The sequence below is a fragment of the Pezoporus flaviventris genome, unplaced genomic scaffold (genome assembly GCF_033815535.1).
Source record: "Pezoporus flaviventris isolate CSIRO_AGI_PZ_B2104156 unplaced genomic scaffold, CSIRO_AGI_Pfla_v1 ptg000031l, whole genome shotgun sequence".
NCBI lineage: Eukaryota > Metazoa > Chordata > Aves > Psittaciformes > Psittacidae > Pezoporus > Pezoporus flaviventris.
Window position 1 is genome coordinate 53,198,508 of NW_026892579.1, and position 17,025 is coordinate 53,215,532.

Below are 17,025 nucleotides of genomic sequence, written 5' to 3' on the forward strand. Positions count from 1 at the left end.
AGGCTTGCAGCTCATCCAGAGGAAGACCGAACAATCTGCAATCATCTCTGGGCTTTGTGCGTGGCTCAGGGTTTCTGGGCCATTTCTGGCCCTTCTTGTTTTCCCCTGCTGCCACATTTCAATTTCCCCTGTCCTGAGCAGCCAGCCACTGGAGCAGTGGGTAATCCACTTTGTGCTCCGAGTTACTAGGACAGTGAGAAATCAGAGCTGTCAGCAAGATTTGAGTAGCTTTTAGCCATGTATGCTGCAGATTCTCTGACATCAGCATGCTGCCCTGTTGCAGGCGGTGTGTGTTGCTGTTTGCCCTGACATCCTTTACTGTTCCCTTCAGCAACACAAACCAGAGCAGGAGTGGTGAGTTGGTGGCATTCACAGACACATTTGCCCTGTTTTAATAGGTGAGTTTCCCTGGAAGTTCTCAGAACAGATTTTCTTATTCTGAATCCTCATAGTATGAGTGACCAAAAAAACCCCACGAGACTGTGAAGTGCTATTTTGTTACTACTGTTTGTTACCCTGCAGTTCCTTGCTGGGATGCTGGCTTGACCTTGCCAGCAAGGTAATACCTGTGAAATGGAGAAAAATTTTGTTAAGAATTCAGGGGTTCAGCATCCAGCAATATCTGAAAGGTCCTTTTGCTCCTCTCTTGTTAATTTTCTGTATCCAAAGAACCTGGTTTGAGATAACGGATTTGATTTAGAAGATGCTGATGTGTTGGATTCCCCATGCCTTTCCTCAAATGTCTTTCTCACACACTTGAGCAGCACTCAGCTGCCAGATCACCCTCCAGAAGGTGCTGTAATACTGACACTGAGCAGCTGATTTTGTCCTTTGTAAATTTAGTTAAAGACTTTCAGAGGGCTCTCCCTTGACCTCGTGAGTTTAGGGAAAGCTCTGTAGATGGCTCTGTTTTGCCTGACATGCTTTGTTTCTAACCCGGGTTTATGAACAGTCTTTCCCAGGTTTTCATTAGCACTGCCTTAGTGTGTAATACTGTGGTTAAGTCCAGCTATATTAACATCTGATTTCTCATGCAGCATTTTTCCTACCCAGAAGAAAGCAGAATGACTTCTCTCTAATATGAGTATTCATACAACAAGAAGAAAGAAGAGTATGGATTACATTTAAAATCTTACTTTTGAAGTAACAATCTGGGTTGATGGAATTGATCTGTTACTGCTCCCCAAGGCATAATATAAACTTGTAATGGAGGCACTGGACATAAATAAATGCTTTAAGCGGTTTAGCTGGAAGTCTGAATCTTAACCTTTCCCCCTTTCCCTCTTCAGTCTCCGTTCTTCCCTCCTGTCTGGCACTGTAATGATTTGAAGGGGTTTGTATCTATTTTCATGTGGCTGCTCTTTCCAGCCAACTTCCCACTGGACTATCTACAAACATTAAAAGATGTTTGAAATTACTCAACCTCAACGATGCTTGTAATTGAGCCATGTTCTGTTGTGTCAACAGAGTGCTCCAAGTGCTGATTGTAGAGGCCAGAATAAAGGTTTCCAGCTCTGGTGCTGCCCACAGAACTGCCTTAATAAGTGATGTTCCTCTGCCTGATATCTCAGTCATGCTGCTTTGGTTGCTTTATTTGTCCATCTTCCTTCCTCTGTTTTATTTGGGTTCTACAGAATCATAGAATGATTTGGGTTGGAAGGGACCTTAAAGATCATCCATTTCCAACTCCCTGCCATAGGCAGGGATACCTTCCCCTAGACCAGGTTGCTCCAAGCCCTGTCCAACCTGGCCTTCAGCACTTCCAGACATAGAGCACATATACATGAACATAATCAATGACCATATAAGTATATATACACACACACACATGTATGTGATATAATCAAAGAAAGGGTTGAAATGGTTCCTTCAAGACCTCCTACAAGACTTGTTACTGCTTGTTTTCCTTTGTGTACTTGGATCTTCTGAACCAGGGTGATTTGGGAAAGAGTCCGGGGCTTCATGGGATATTGGAAATCTGTGTTATGACGTGGAGTCTGAAGAATTTCCCAGTGCCCTGCTTGGCGATACTGTGCTTTTGTCCTGGAGCTGATTGGTTCAGGAAGCTGCCACATCTTCCTCACGCTTGAGCTGCCCAGGACATGCATGGAAGAGGAAGGATGAAGTGTAATTTGACTTACTCAAGACTCAGTTGGTATCTTCCTGAGTAATTCTGCTGACCCATAGACAGGTTGTTGTCTGGGTTATGAGGAAAGTCAAATTTACAATCTTTATTTTGGATGCAGTACAGTCTGTGGGTCTTTCCTAGCTCAGGTTTTCTTCTTTCTTGCAGCAACCTTCGGTGTTTTGCAGTAAGTATCTTGGAAGAGGACGCTACATCTGGTGTGTAAAGGCATCCTTTAAGTGAAAGAGGAGGAATGAGTTTCTTTTTTTAGTTCAGAGAGTGAGCTACTGTGTGTTGAGTGAATGGGGAGCTTTCTGATGCTGGATCAGATGTTGAAAAGATCCTGTCTGCTCATCCCCCCTCTGGGGTGGGGGGGGGGGAAGTTCTGGGGCTGGGGGCTTCTGGATCTGAGGTCAAAATAAGCAGAATATTTGAAGGGCCAGTGGTTTCATAGTGAAGTCATACAACAGTGTTGGAGCGGAGGATTCCAGCAGGAGGAGGTTGGTAAAGGCCTGTTTTGCTGCCTTCCCATTTGGATGTCTCATGAACAGTGCTGTGAGTGCCAGACTTAATGAAGCCTGGCATCCTGGGGGCTTGTGTCTCACGGTTGGCTGCTCTGGACCCCAGGAGGGTATGGCAGAACTGTGCAAGGGTTTTCTGTCATTTATAGGGCTCTTGTCTGGGCAGATCCTTTGTAGCCCTAAAAGGGGGAGGTTCACACTATAGTCTTTCCCCAAGGATGAGAGCAGAAGGGTGTCCACCACCCCCACTCAGCATCAGGCTGAACTTTTGTAGACTTCAACTGATTTTAAGCCTGTGACATCCATTGGAACTCAATATCCCTTCCCTTTATCACTATAGAACCTCTAGGAACACCAATTATATTTAAGATTGCTTATGCTCTGTCATATGTGGCATGCATGCTATATGGCGAGGTAAGTTACCTGTCCATAAGAAAACAACTGAAGATATTAAAAGAACTTGTGTGACAACTAAACAGTAAAAACCTCTTAACTGTGCAGCTGCCTCCAAGCTGTAGTGTGGCAAATGCAAGTATTACAGGAAAAACAGATTGTCCACTTCAAACTGGAGTTGCAGTGTTGGATCAAACTTTACATGAATAAATACAAAATGGGATAAATGTAGGTAAAAACATAGATATGTATAAAATGTGTAAATACATACACATATGAATATATAAAAATAATATATAAAGCAGACAAGCAAAAGAAATACGTCTATTGGTATTTTCTAAAGGGAATACCCATGTAGCAGCCTGAGAAATCACCTGTGCTCATCATGCCCTTCATTGAACAAGAAAACAGTGCAGGTGAGTGTGGGATTGCTGATTCAGCAGCCGTACAGGGAGATAGTTCTACTAACTGTGCATGTTGTTATTTGGGAGAACACTTGTTCCTTCTTCCAGAGCTTCAGCTGCCAATATGTGGTGATCACCTGAGGAAGAAACCTCAGTTTGTACGCAAGAAGTGTGTATGTGCACTCCTGACTCTAGTTGCAAAAAAACAGCTGGAGAATATGAGTCTGAAATGCTGAAAATCAAGAAGTAAAAAGTACCACTTCCCCCATGTATGTTTAAATATTTGTAAATCCTGTGATTAAGGCATTTGTGTAATGCTGTCAGTTCGGATTATAAGAAAGCTGCATTTCTGGAAGAGGTGGGAGCAAAAGCCTCTTGCTCAAGGATTCAAGCTGACCGCTCATCTCGGTGGCAGGTGAAAAGGCCACCATCCAGCTGGAGCAGAGCAATAATGATTTGCTATTTCTGAAGTGCCTTTGAAATTGTGGAAGTATGAGAAAAAACATGCTCCTGAAGGTGTTTCTGATAAACTCAGAAAGGACTTTGCAGTGACAATTATTTGTGTTTGACGTATTAAGAAGGCAGGTAAATTTGGACCACTTCATGGATAGGTGTGAAGGCTGAAGGCAAAGGGGAAGATGTTCCCTTGAAGAACACTTAAAGATGAGTGGGAAGAGTCTCAGCTGGACAGAGGACATGAGGTCATGTCATCCCTGAGTGTCTCTGATAAGGGATGTTGGGCCTGAGCCTTGAATTGAGCGTTGGATAGCAGAGGAAGAAGGCACCCTGAAGGTCCATGCATCTCCTAAGGGGCTGTTGTAAAGGGAGAGAGGCTGGAAATTGGAGAGGATACTTGTGGATGTGGGAAGCCAAATGAAACAGATGTCTAAGTAGGAATGAAAAAAGTGGGTTTCAAGTGAGAATGTGGGAAGGGATGCTGCAGACAGGGGGTGGCTTTGCTTGGTGAGCAAGTTGCAAGTCTTAGATATTTGAGTTCCAAGAAGATGATTGAGGATAATAGAATGGGGGAAGAGAACAGCGTGCAAAAGCGTAGTGGCTCAAGGTTGTTATAATAGCTAGTATCACTTGCTTCTGAGCATGTGCCTGTTGTCCTGGAGGAGGTGATACCTTCTGAAAGGGGGGGACGTTGGCAAAAGCTTTGTTGAAGGACTGCAAGACTTAATAATTGCAGAAATGTGAGAGAAACTTCCAAATACAAATTTGAAATGTCACCAGAAGTATTTAGGGGGAGTAAGTCCCACTCCATGGGAGGTCTGGGCATTTAAGATCGTCTTGTATTCACCCTGAGAGCTGCGCTTCAGAGGCCAGGTTCAGATCCCACACATGCGTGTGGATCCCTGCATATTTTGAAAATGAAGCATGTTTCCGAGGTGGCTTTGACATGATTGCCACTTTCTAAAACCAGGACTTAAGGAGCCTGAAGACCTTGGCCATCTTCTGCTGCATAACAGCATCATTTCAGGCAGGTAGGGGTGGATGGGTGCTCAGTGGTACCGGCAGTTGTAACCTCGTGGCTTCAAAAGAGCTTTGAAACCTCACAGCAGCTGAGCTGCCGTGTTTCCTCCTTCACTGCGAGCTTTCAGCATGCAATCTCATTTTTGAACGTGGCATTCATCTGAAGTATTCATTAAGATGGGGAATTATTTGCATATTATTAGCATTATTACATGGAAATAAAGCTGCTGCTGGTTCTTCCCTCCCTCCATGTATCTTTCATCACCCGCCTTTATGACTGCTCTGAATCCTGTTTGTTGTGTGACAAACTGGGCTGATAAATCTCGTTACTCACTTGAATGGCTGGAAGACTCACTGCACATTACTGAATTTTGTGAATTATGTAATAAATGCATAATTAAAATTAAACTCAGAGCCTCTCGTGGAGCCTTATAAAATTCCGTTCATGATGAATTAGGAAGAAATGTACATGGGTATTAAAAATTAAGCCTAATTATTTGGATTTATTTTTAATCAATATTTAATAAGATACCTATACCTTCCTGCATCCCCACAGCCAATCTGCTATTGCAGCTTTGCTGGAAAGCATGGAAAGTGTTTGTGTGTGTTTGTGTGTAGAGTAAGATGTTTGTTTTCATTGTGCTTCATATCTGAATATTTGATTACCGAAAGGAAAACTCCCCTGGGCACAACATGCTCCAGAATTTCTTCAGCCAAGGGAAGTGACTGCTGGGACGCTGTTTTGCCCAGGTCTTTTCTGACTTGATCACCTTTGAATATTGTGATTTACTGGGGGAGAATTGCAGTCGTAGGAAACAATTTACTGTAATGGATTTGAATTGTCATTCAAGTCATTTGGAAAAACTCCTCCGCGATGTATTTCTGCAGTCCTGATTCTTATTTAAAGGCAGCTGCCCAAACTGCTGTCAGATTTAAACTTGAGATGTGCTAAAAACTTATTTTCTGTGTGCTAAAATAAGACTTTAGAGATATTTTCCAGTGCCTTGTAAAGCGAAGCGATGTTTTGCAGGCAAACAGTCTGCAAGCCCCTGTTTAATTTTGAAGGGTTTGTCTCTTAAGTATGAAATTCAATAGAAGGGATTTTATTCCCCTAAATCCCCGATTCTAGAGAAAGCAGCTTGAGATCTCAGTAAGAGAATTAACACATGGGTTAAACTTACAATAAGAAGCAGTACTTGGAAAATGCCTATTCAGATGCTGTTAAGGAAATAATAGGATTAGTTCTTGTCGTGTCAGTGTGGATTCCTCAAACTGCCGTCTGCGTGCTGACATGCATACGTTACATGTTGCTGGCCTGGGCATGAAATTGAGGACAATGAAAATAAAGATGACTTTTCTTGGAGGCGAGTTGTTTGAGTGTTTAAGCTGGTACTTCTGCATACACATATGACAGGTAATTCAGTATGACAAATAAGCTGCAAATAATTCCCCCCCCCCCCCCCGATGCTGCTGTTTGGGACTGAGATGATCTTAATTGCAGCTGTGTAACTGCTAAAATGCCTTTATCCTACATCAGGAATACAACATGGAAAACATGTTTTCTGTTCCTGCAAGCAGATTTAATTTCATTTGTCTGTTAGAGGCATATTTTCTTCACCTGTTATTTCCATTATGTGTTTTTGATGAGTTCCAGTGCATATAGATTTTATGTATATGTGTTAAATCCATCATTTAAGATAAAGCCTTCTTGTACCTTTCTGTTTCTTTCCACTGTTCATGGTAACCCAGAATCCTGGAACAAAGCATTCTTTTCAATTTTTTGTGTCTGCCATTTCATAATCATCCATGTGTATCTTTATTTTTAGCTTCAGAGAAAGACACGAGAGCGTTAAGGCTGAACTGGGGTTGTTTTGACGTCATCTGATTTCATCATAGAAGGTGCTGTAGGAGATCGTTGCACTGAAAAATCCCCAACAAAATGGTAATGAGCGAAAGGCTTGTGTTGTGCTGTCATTCCTCTGCTTCTTTGTCTTCAAACACAGCTACTGCTACTTTATGCAGCTTCTCTTCACTTTTCTGCAGGATTTGCATTTGCGTATAGTTCCACATACCCTGTCACTCCTTCAAAAGCCAGTGCATTGGGAGCAGAGGGGAGATCAAGCAGCATGTTAACAAGCAAACCCGTTCATGACTAAGAATGATGTAGTTCTAGATAGATAGATAATCGGCAAATGAAGCAAAATTTTGTCTGTAAATCCACTACAGTGGAGGAAACAACACAGGCACGTGCATAGGTTGGTATCTCACTTCATAGTTGAGTGCATGTCTGAGAGGATAGCCAAGTACTCCTTGAAGCTGGAACTTAAGAAGGAAGTGAAAAAAGAAGAAAATCTTTACAGATTGGTTTATTACAGAGAGTATTTGCTGTGTTTTGGCACAAGCTATATTTAGGGTGCGTGTGTGAAGCTTTTGAAAGAACTTTCTTCACATTTTGAAGTGACAGACGTGCAGCTAACGCTGTCTGGTTTGAGTTACAGCTAAATCAGCGCTTATTTCAGAGTGTATGTTTTAGCATAGTGTTAACTCGAGTCTCGTTAGAGTAATCTTTTCAAATGGAATAATCTTACAGTTCTGGAAGACAGCAGTATATCATAAGAAGTAGCTTGCAATTCAAGGTTAAGAAAGTCCTGTAAAAAGGAATTTACAAGAGCCACACTGAATGCACATAAGAATTTTATTGTCCATACCAGAAAATTGCATGTATTAGGTTACTGTGCCACGTATTTTTCTCATCCTTGGACTACTCCTTGTGTGAAATGCCTTTTTCTGCTCTCCTTTGTAGCTGTTCCTTTCTTACTAATGAGAGTTGCTCTCTTCTAACAAAACGTGCTTAACCATACTATGTGTCTTTTTAAATATGTCAATTTAAATTAATATTTAACACAGCACAGATGCGTGTATGATATAATGTATCCGCTTATGGCTAATTGTTATTTGATGTGATCTAGCCTCTTTGTACTTACTTTTTCATGCCTTTTATGCAGCAGGGTATTTTTTAGATGGCAGTGTAACACTTGATTTACACTTGAAAATAGACTATTTCTTCTGGAGTGCTTCTGGGTTTATTAGTTAGCACTATCCTTTACGGTACTCCTACATTGTGGAAGGGTGTTTCATCCCAGACCAGGTAGCCCTATTCCTGTTCCAGTGTAAGGTATAGTTACTAATCTATTTGCACTTGCCTGTACAATATTTTTTTCAAAGGCTTTGGGGTGGTTACTTTACCCTGAGGGGATTTTGGGGGTTCTTTTTTGTTGGTTTTTTTTTTCCAGCTGATTTCATTTATCTAGAAATTAGTTGTCCAGTCAGAGCTACTTGTCTTGGCTCTCTCTCTGTCAATGGTATTGACACCACAGTGTGCCCTCTCCTAGTCATCCTGTCCTTCCATTGACTCCAGCTTTGACTGGATACCCACCTCTGACAGCTGATGTTTGGTAGGATGGACTCTGCCACCCCATGAGCAGGAGCTGATCTCTGGACATCCCCTGGTGCCTTGGAATTTTTTGCCCTAGGTGTGCAAGCTCAGTAGCCCACTCAGCGCTGCAGAGCTGCCCCTGCTGCAGCAGGATGGTGTTGGCCATGCAGCAGGGAGGTTGGTGTGCTGATTCTCATGCAACACCTTGTCCTCGATCTGAACCTTGTGGCCAGTAGTTCTAGAAGGGGAATGTATGTCAATATTTAATTAAATAATGTAAATATTTAATTAAAAATGGCTTAATCAAAGCCATGAGCTGGCACTCTGCCTTTGCTGAGGGAGACCTTTGCTAGACACAGGGATTGGATTTTTCTCTTCTCTACAATGCCATCTCCACAAAAGCCATGGTTGCAGACATCCTTAAACAGCCTGAGCTTTCCTGGGTCTGGGAGCCATACATGATAATGATGGGAGTGCATTATGGTTTGGGATGGGAGCGCACTATGGTTTGAGATGGCAGCCCTGGAAGGCTGTAGTCATACCGTATGGCCTTGAATAGCCACAAGTAGAGCACACTTGAAACCAGCTGCTGATTCAAAATGCTGTTACCAGTCATCTGGAAAACCCAGGAGAGCACTCTGTTGCAGTAGCTTTGCAGAGGGGAAGAAGGAAAAAGAAATACTCCCTTTTTAGGGTAGCATTCTCTCTTCATTGAAATTAATGGAGATACTTTTATCAGTGGCTTCACTTCTGAATTATGTATTTTCTTGATTAAATGCTGTGAACTGTAGAGAGAGGAGGTATGTATCATGGGAATGCCACACATGGTGGGGTGTGGATTCCTCAAGCTGCCACTCACCAAACTCCAAAGCCAAGTCAGTTCTGGGCACAAACAAGCTCAGCTTCCAGAGTGGACTGTTCCTTATGGTTGTACTTCTTGCTCACAAGTCTGAACCTCATCTCTTCTTGGCTATATTCCACTCAAAGATAATGCATGTAAATATGAAGCCAGTTCCCTACAAGTAATGTTGGGATGCTAAGTATTCCCCTAGTTTTATTTTGTCAAGATAATAGTATATTTTCAGTTCTGTAATTCTGCTCAGTTATTTTCCTCCAATAAATGGGAACATGATATTACACCAAGTGAAAAAAAATCCCTGTTGTACTTAGAAGCAGGTTTTTGTTGAGTGGTTCAGTTCCTGTACATCTGAAGTATTATTTTAATCTTTATTTCACCGTTTAAGTTTTAATTGATTGATGATGGATTATTTAAAATTTGAGCATTACTATTTATTTAATTTTCTTTTCTTTTTTTTTCAGGTCTGAAAGGTTTTTAAGGGTGGTGACATGTTCAGTGCCTGGAGCAGTGTGTTTCATTTAATATTGGGAAGGAGTTATTTTTCTGTTGTTTGGCTGGGTCTTTTTAAATTGATAGTAAGTAATTAATAATTGATAATAATAAGTTGATAGTAACTAAGTCATTATAAGTCAGCATAGCAGATCCAGGTGACATGTATGTATGCATATAAACATATTATAACACTGTATATGTACAGAGCAAATTAAACCATCCCAGGGCAGAAAAAGGCTCAGAGGAGCTGCACAGAGGAAAGTAGAGGGATGAGGGAAGCATTGGCTCAGGAGTTGTTCAAACTCGATATCGGAAGGGCAATGAAAGCCGTGATGCCCACACGGACCAAACGCAGCTTTTTTTTTAGCAGAGAAGCCAACTTCCACAAAGAAAACTGGGAAGGAAACAGTGCCATTTCAGCTGGAGCTTACCTCAGCCTGAGGTTTAGCAAGGTTTCTGCTATGGTGTGAATGACATGGAAAAGGAAAATCCCTTTCCTGTGCCAAACAGGTGAGGCATCTGCTGGGACAGCACGATCTCACAATGCTAAAGGTTGTGAAGCCTCAGGTGAGGTCCCAGACACCACGCAGCGCAGTGGGGAGCTTCAATATCACTGGGATTTCACCCCTTGGCCAGAGAACTGAAGTGTGCTTTTAATTTCCTCGTGTGCTCAGGTGTGTTCAGCAGAGCACTAAATCGCCTGCCTGAGCACTCGCAGGCCTCCACCAGGACAATGCAAGAGTTGTCATGAGCAAAGGCATCCTGAAATTTCTGTACTGAGATCAGATGGGATGTGGTTTGGATGATGACATCCTGCCAGTAACCAGGAGTGGACAAAGCTGTGTAACGATGCTTTTCTTGCTGCAGACCTGCTGTTCCCAGCCATAGGATTCCATTTATAAAAGCTTGTTAAAAATGACACTGCTCTCTGGGTTATTTAACTTGCTCTGTTTCCAGTTAGCCACTGCTAAACCTTACAAAAGAAAGAGGTTTTTAACTTCCTGCCTGGTGTGTATCCAGACGTCAGAAACCTCCACAGAAGGAAGAGAAATTAGCTCTGATCCCTTTCTGCCAGCATAGGATTATTTTGCATCACACTGGTTTTGAAGTTCATGCCTAATCCAGTTTTACACATCTTGGGGAACTGGGCTTCTTCTTATGACTTCTTCTGCAAAACAGTAGGGTGGTGGTGCCTCTGATATAGAGGTACTTACTTGATACAGATGCTTCAATTTGCATTTGCATTACTGCATCCCATTTTATTCTGTGCCATACACATAGTGTTGCAGCTCCATGGTGTATGGCTTACAAAAGCTTATGGATCATTACTGTGCTCACTATACACTTAGTTGAACTATATATATTTAAACTGCACTGCAGAGAACTGTGTGTGAGTTGTGTGTAGGTCTCCAAACTGTTGAACATATTTACACACAAAAGGGCTTATAGTATGCAGTGTGGATCTTAGTGCATGAAAATGGCTCGTATGAAATGAGCTAAAGAGCCGTGCATGTAGAAATACTGCTTATCAAGGCAAAGGGGAGGGTTGTGTCACTGTTTTCCAGCAAACTGGAAGGTTTAAAATTGTCAGTCCTGAGTTTGGTTTTTAATGCACCACATTTTATACATGATGAGTTTGTAAAAACATGCTTTCTTCCTAATAAATGTGTATTTTCAGGTGTAAAAAAATCATTGTCTGTGATCCTTTGAAGTGCCTCTTTACAGGCATTCGGTGTTGTCAGCATGCTCAGAACGTTTCCTCCTTACACGCATCGGGCATCGCAGCAGCAGACCAGCAGAGCATTTAAGCACATGATCTATTTTGAGTACACCAGCGATGCATTTAAACCTGACAGTGTTTTGCTGGACTGGCAAAACCTTGTTCAGAGCTGTGTTAGGTTAGAACCCAAATCAGTCCCAGGGACCCTTCAGGAACTGCCTTCTGGAGTAGAAAGTGCTGGGCAGGTCAGAAATATGATTTATACACAAAAAATGTGGTTTATAGGTCAAGAATTAAAATTCCAAGCTGCTAAAGGTATCTGTATTTTAGTGGGAAGCCCAGGAGATCCCAGAATCGAACCCTCATCTCTGTTCATGTCCTGTGCCTTCACCCTTTATGCACACCTTGTAGTATTATTTCATTTTTCTTAAAGAGTCAGACAGCACCACAAGTGAGAAATCCGGCAGCATTTTTGGAAGGGAGAGAGGGCAAGAAGGAAAATGGTAAAGAGCTAATACAACAGATACCCTAAATCCTGTGCTGCGTACATTGAGATGGGCTTTTTTTCTAGATTGTCTATAGAATTAATTACATTGCATTATAAGTTAGAGTGTAGGCACTTGTGCATTTCAGACAGTTTTTTTAGCAGTGTGAAGGATGCCTCTTGCAGCCTGAATGGCAGAGAATCATAGAATCACAGAATGGTTTGGGTTGGAAAGGACCTTAAAGCTCATCCACTTCCAATCACCTGCCATGGGCAGGGACACCTTCCACTAGACCAGGCTGCTCCAAGCCCCGTCCAACCTGGCCTTGAACACTGCCAGGGATGGGGCAGTCACAGCTTCTCTGGGCAACCTCTGCCAGGGCCTCACGGGTTAGATCTCATCTCAATCTCCTCTCTATCAGGTTAAAGCCATTCCCCCTTGTCCTGCTACAGGCCCTTGTCAAAAGCCCCTCTCCAGTCTTCTTGTCAGCCCCTTTAGGCACTGGAAGCTGCTCTAAGGTCTCTCTGGAGCCTTCTCTTCCCCAGCCTGAACAAGCCCAGCTCTCTCAGCCTGTCTCCATAGCAGTGGTGCTCAAGCCCTCAGAGCATCTTTGTGGCCTTCTCTGGAGTCACTTCAACAGCTCCAAATCCTTCCTATGTCATTGCCCTAGAGCTGGACTCAGGACTGCAGGGGGGGTGTTGCAGAGCGGAGCAAAGGGGGAGAATCCCCTTGGTCACGCTGCTGGTGATGCAGTCCAGGACACGGTTGGTTTCTGGGCTCAAGCACACACTGCTGGGTCATGTTGAGCTTTTCACTGACCAACCCCCCCAAGTCCTTCTCCTCAGGGCTGCTCTCAATCCAGTCTCTTCCCAGGCTGTGTTGGTGCTTGGGATTGCCCTGACCCAGGTGCAGGACCTTGCACTTGGCCTTGTTGAAGTTCATGAGGTCCATCTCTCCAACCTGTCCAGGTCCCGCTGCATCCCATGCCTTCCCTCCAGTGTGTCGACTGCACCACACAGCTTAGTGTCATTGGCAGTCTTGCTGAGGGTGCACTTGATCCCATTATCCATGTCACCAACAAAGATGTTGAACAGCACCAGTCCCAACACTAACCCCTGAGGAACACCACTTGTCACTGGTCTCCAGTTTGTCTGAGCTGAGTTGTTAACCTGTGCTCTTCCCTTTTTCTTCACTGTCAACTGCTTACTTAGCACAGCTGTAGGGTAGAACCTAAATCCATCCCAATGGCATTTAATGAACTGTCTTCCCCCAAAGCTTTTCTTGGCAGAGAAGTGCCATTAATCCCGATGGACACCAGCGTTTTCAGGGATTTCACATCACCATGCAGAAAAGGAACCATCCTCTTCCGTCCTAACATGGCTATGACCAGACCACCACATGCTTCTGCCACCAGGAGCACCTTCGATAAAAACTTTAGATGCTTTTAAGTAAATCAGCATTGAAAGGTTGCAAGGCTGTCAGAGTGACTTATCTCTTCTCTCTCGGAAATAGCATTTCTGGAAGATTGTGGCGGATGCTGCTTTAGCAGGATGCTTCCTGCGCATCCCCAGTGAGCAGTCTGGTCTGAATCCTACGGAAGGTCTTCAAGAGATCTATCAGATGCCCTACTTAATTCAAGATGTTTAGGTTGTTTTTCTGTTGGTCTGTTCTCGTCACTATAGTAAAATTATTTTTACAACCCTTTGGGTATTACCTGCTTTTATAATCTTTCTATAATTAAATTTACAAATCCGCTTTTGAGCTGGTGATGTATAAAACCTTGCAAACGGGATCCTTTGTGCACTAACCTATATTTATGGTACTTTTATTCCTTATGGCAGTAATTAGCCTGGCTCTAGGCCTAGGATTAATCCTTAAGATGCTGAACATGCTTGATTTTTTTTCCCCTTCTCTGTGGCAAGCTCTCTCATCTTATGCAGAGCAGAGCAGGGCATTTTTAAAACCACTTCCTGTGAAGCAGCTTAACTGTTACCCCTCTTAAGTGATTCACAAGAGGAGGTACAGCAAAGGTTAATTGGTCCTGTGCCATGGATACAGGAAGGAGAAGTGATTCAGCCTCTGTCACAGAGGTGCTTGCCTGTTTCCAAGCCTGATGACGCAGCTTTTGCTGCATGGCCAAGAGACCGTCACCGGTGTGCTATGTAGGACTTTGGCGTTTCGAGCTGTAAATGGCTGGGTACATTGTAAAAGCAGTATACAGGGGCTCCTGTGCTGGTCTGATGTGGCTGGTACGTCCATGCGGTACGTAGCTGCCAGCTCAATATGAGCCAGCAATATACCCAGGTGACCAAGAAGACCAACAGCATCCAGGCTGTTGTCTCAATAATAGTGTGGCCAGCAGGACCAGGGCAGTGTTTGTCTCCCTGTACTGAGCACTGGTGAGGCAGCACCTTGAATCCTGTGTTCAGTTCTGGGCCCCTCAGTACAAGAGTGGCATTGACATGCAAAGGTTGTTACTTGCCTGGTGCATCTCATGTGTCTTGCAAATTACTGTGTGGCTGCCCCATCCCTAGCAGCGTTCAAGGCCAGGTTGGATGGGGCTTGGAGCAACCTGGTCTAGTGGAAAGTGTCCCTGCCCGTGGCAGGGGTTGGAACTGGATGAGCTTTAAGGTCCCTTCCAACCCAAACTAAAATTCTGTGATTCTCAAAATCATGACTTTTGCAAGTCCTTTCAGGTTTACTGAACTTAGAGTAAGCTGGGTTTTGTTTTCCTAATGAAACATGCTGAATCCCGATTCTTGTGTTATCATATGAAAAAAATCAGTGGCATTTCTGGCACCTTCCAGAGATCATCGGAAACACTGAGAGGTTTTTATTTCCTGGATGGCGTTGTGTAGAAATTATTCTTGCAAGAATGAGAGTTCACATTCGACCTTAGCCATGCTGGAGGATATGTTACTGTGTGAAGCCAAGAACACCTCAGAGGACACAGAGACTCTCACTTGGGGTTTGATTTTCTTTCACCTCATGAAGCTGAATATAAGCTGTGGCACCTGGGCCAGCTAGTACTGACCCAAATGGTTCCTGAATCTGGTTCAGGAGTTGGCCTGCTCCAGGGATCACTCCCAAATGGCATTTTAGATGCAACCACCTTTTGGGGGAGAGAATCAGTAGGATGTGGCTGTGCCTGGTAGCGCCATGACTGGAGGATGGATCCTGGTAATGTGTGTCCTACAGTAACTCCGGTGACAGATTGGATCGTGGGCTCACCTGAATCATGGCTACAGGTTCTCTCCAGACTGGAGACCATTATCATCTGAAGCATGGTTTAGCAGCGTGCTTGGTTAAAATCTTACCTGGTTGTATCTGAGAGAGAAGTCTTGGTTTAGTTTGTTTGTTGTGGGTTTATTTGGATACCTTCATACAGTAGGGAGGAGAATTAACACGTCTCAAGTTTTAGTGTGAAAATCCACTATCTGCAGAATGCTATGGGATCCTTAAAGAAATCATGGAGGGTACTCACCCACTGTAGAATGCCTGGCTTTAACATTTATTCATTTTCTTAGCATAGAAGATCTAAGGGACATCAAAGAGAGGCACCAATGGCTTTCTGGAAACAGGAGAGGGTGTTATGTGAAAACTGAGCACAGCCCTTGGTGTGGGCAATCCACAAATCGCAGAGATTTGGGGAAAGACAGTTTTGGGACAGGTTGCCCAGAGGGAAGGTCAGTGCCCCATTGCTAGAAGCATGGGGCTTTGAGCAACCTGGTCTAGTTAAAGATGTCCCTGCTCATTGCAGGGGGGGTGGAACTAAATGACCTTTAAGGGTTCCTTCTAACCCAAACCATTCTATGTTTCAGTAATTCTGTGACATGTCCTGCTGCTCTGATGCTGGGCAGGTATTGATCAGACCTGCTGTAGTCCTTTCCAATCGTAACCTTCTTCCCTTCTGTGGATGGACTAGGAAGGAGGAGGCATTGTGAAAGACTTGGTGCTATTGCTGGGCTGCTGGTGGAGCATCTGCATTTGGAGATGTTCCTCATGGCTGAACTCTCTTTGGAGACTGTCCCCTTGCATGACACACAGCCATCTCCAAATAATGGTCAAGGTGGCCTCAACAAAGTTTGTAGCTTGAAGCTTCAGCCTTCCTGGAGCCCCGGATGGATGCAGCATTGTACTCTTTGCTGCCGTGTTGGGAGAGGTACCCCATGCTGTAGTAAACGTTGCCCATCAGGAATTTTTCCTCAGCAAACCTTTCTGGAAGCATTGATTTGCAGCTTGTCTGAGCCAAATTTAAGCATGGAGCCACATATATCTGAATTTAGCTGTGCTGGCAGTTTTCCTAGGAGGAGGGATCAGGGGCATGGATTTGATTGCCTCAGAAAATTAGTATTGGTTTCAGTGAAGAATATTTTATTACTGTGTTTGCACTGGCATTGTCTTCGTAGGATAATGGCTAAGAGTTTCCAGTGTTTCCTGTGCTTGTGTGTATTTAATGATTTAATCTATTTCTTCTGAATACTGGCTTGGAAAAAAAAATAGAAAAAAGGGCTGTCTGCCTACTCTTAATATCCCATCGTAAAATGAAATCACTAATCCCAAAGGTGGACTTGCAATTGAAAAGAAAGAAAACCAGTCTTGAGAAGTATTAAAACTGAGTAACATGCTCTGAAATAGACACTGACTGTGGTGTTTACTTCAGTGATGGAAGACAGTGAGGTTGTAGTGTTTTCTAAAGTTGGGATGCTGTTATTTCCATCCCTTAGTGTAGCGATAGGACAAGGGGTAATGCGTGTAAACTTAAACAGCGCAAGTTCAGGTTAGATATAAGGAAGAAGTTCTTTACTGTGAGGCTGGTGAGGCACTGGAACAGGTTGTCCAAAGAAGTGGTAAGTGCTCCATCCCTGGCAGTGTTCAAGGCCAGGCTGGATTGAGCCTTGGGTGACATCGTCTAGTGTGAACATGGGTTTAGGCTCACGAGTTTTGAGCTGGTTGCTGCTGGGGGGGGATGCTCACTATTTCATCTATCACATTTAGTGCATTGAACAGCACACAGTCACCTGCCTGGGGCAGAAAAGCCGAAATCTGGCCTGCATACAGCCCTTTTTAAGCTGAGGCTTCTGCCATGACTTCTAGAGTACAAGCACACACCG

The 17,025-nt window shown here is 43.6% G+C and overlaps 1 protein-coding gene and 1 long non-coding RNA gene across 2 annotated transcripts in view; both read left to right on the forward strand.

Annotated features, from left to right (window-relative positions):
• Positions 1-17,025, forward strand: part of XKR6 (XK related 6) — a 177,706-nt gene that overhangs the window by 40,159 nt on the left and 120,522 nt on the right. The window lies entirely within an intron of this gene.
• Positions 8,851-11,395, forward strand: LOC133273106 (uncharacterized). Its single transcript, XR_009744648.1, has 2 exons — positions 8,851-9,155; positions 9,676-11,395. It is a non-coding gene; the product is annotated as an uncharacterized LOC133273106 (long non-coding RNA).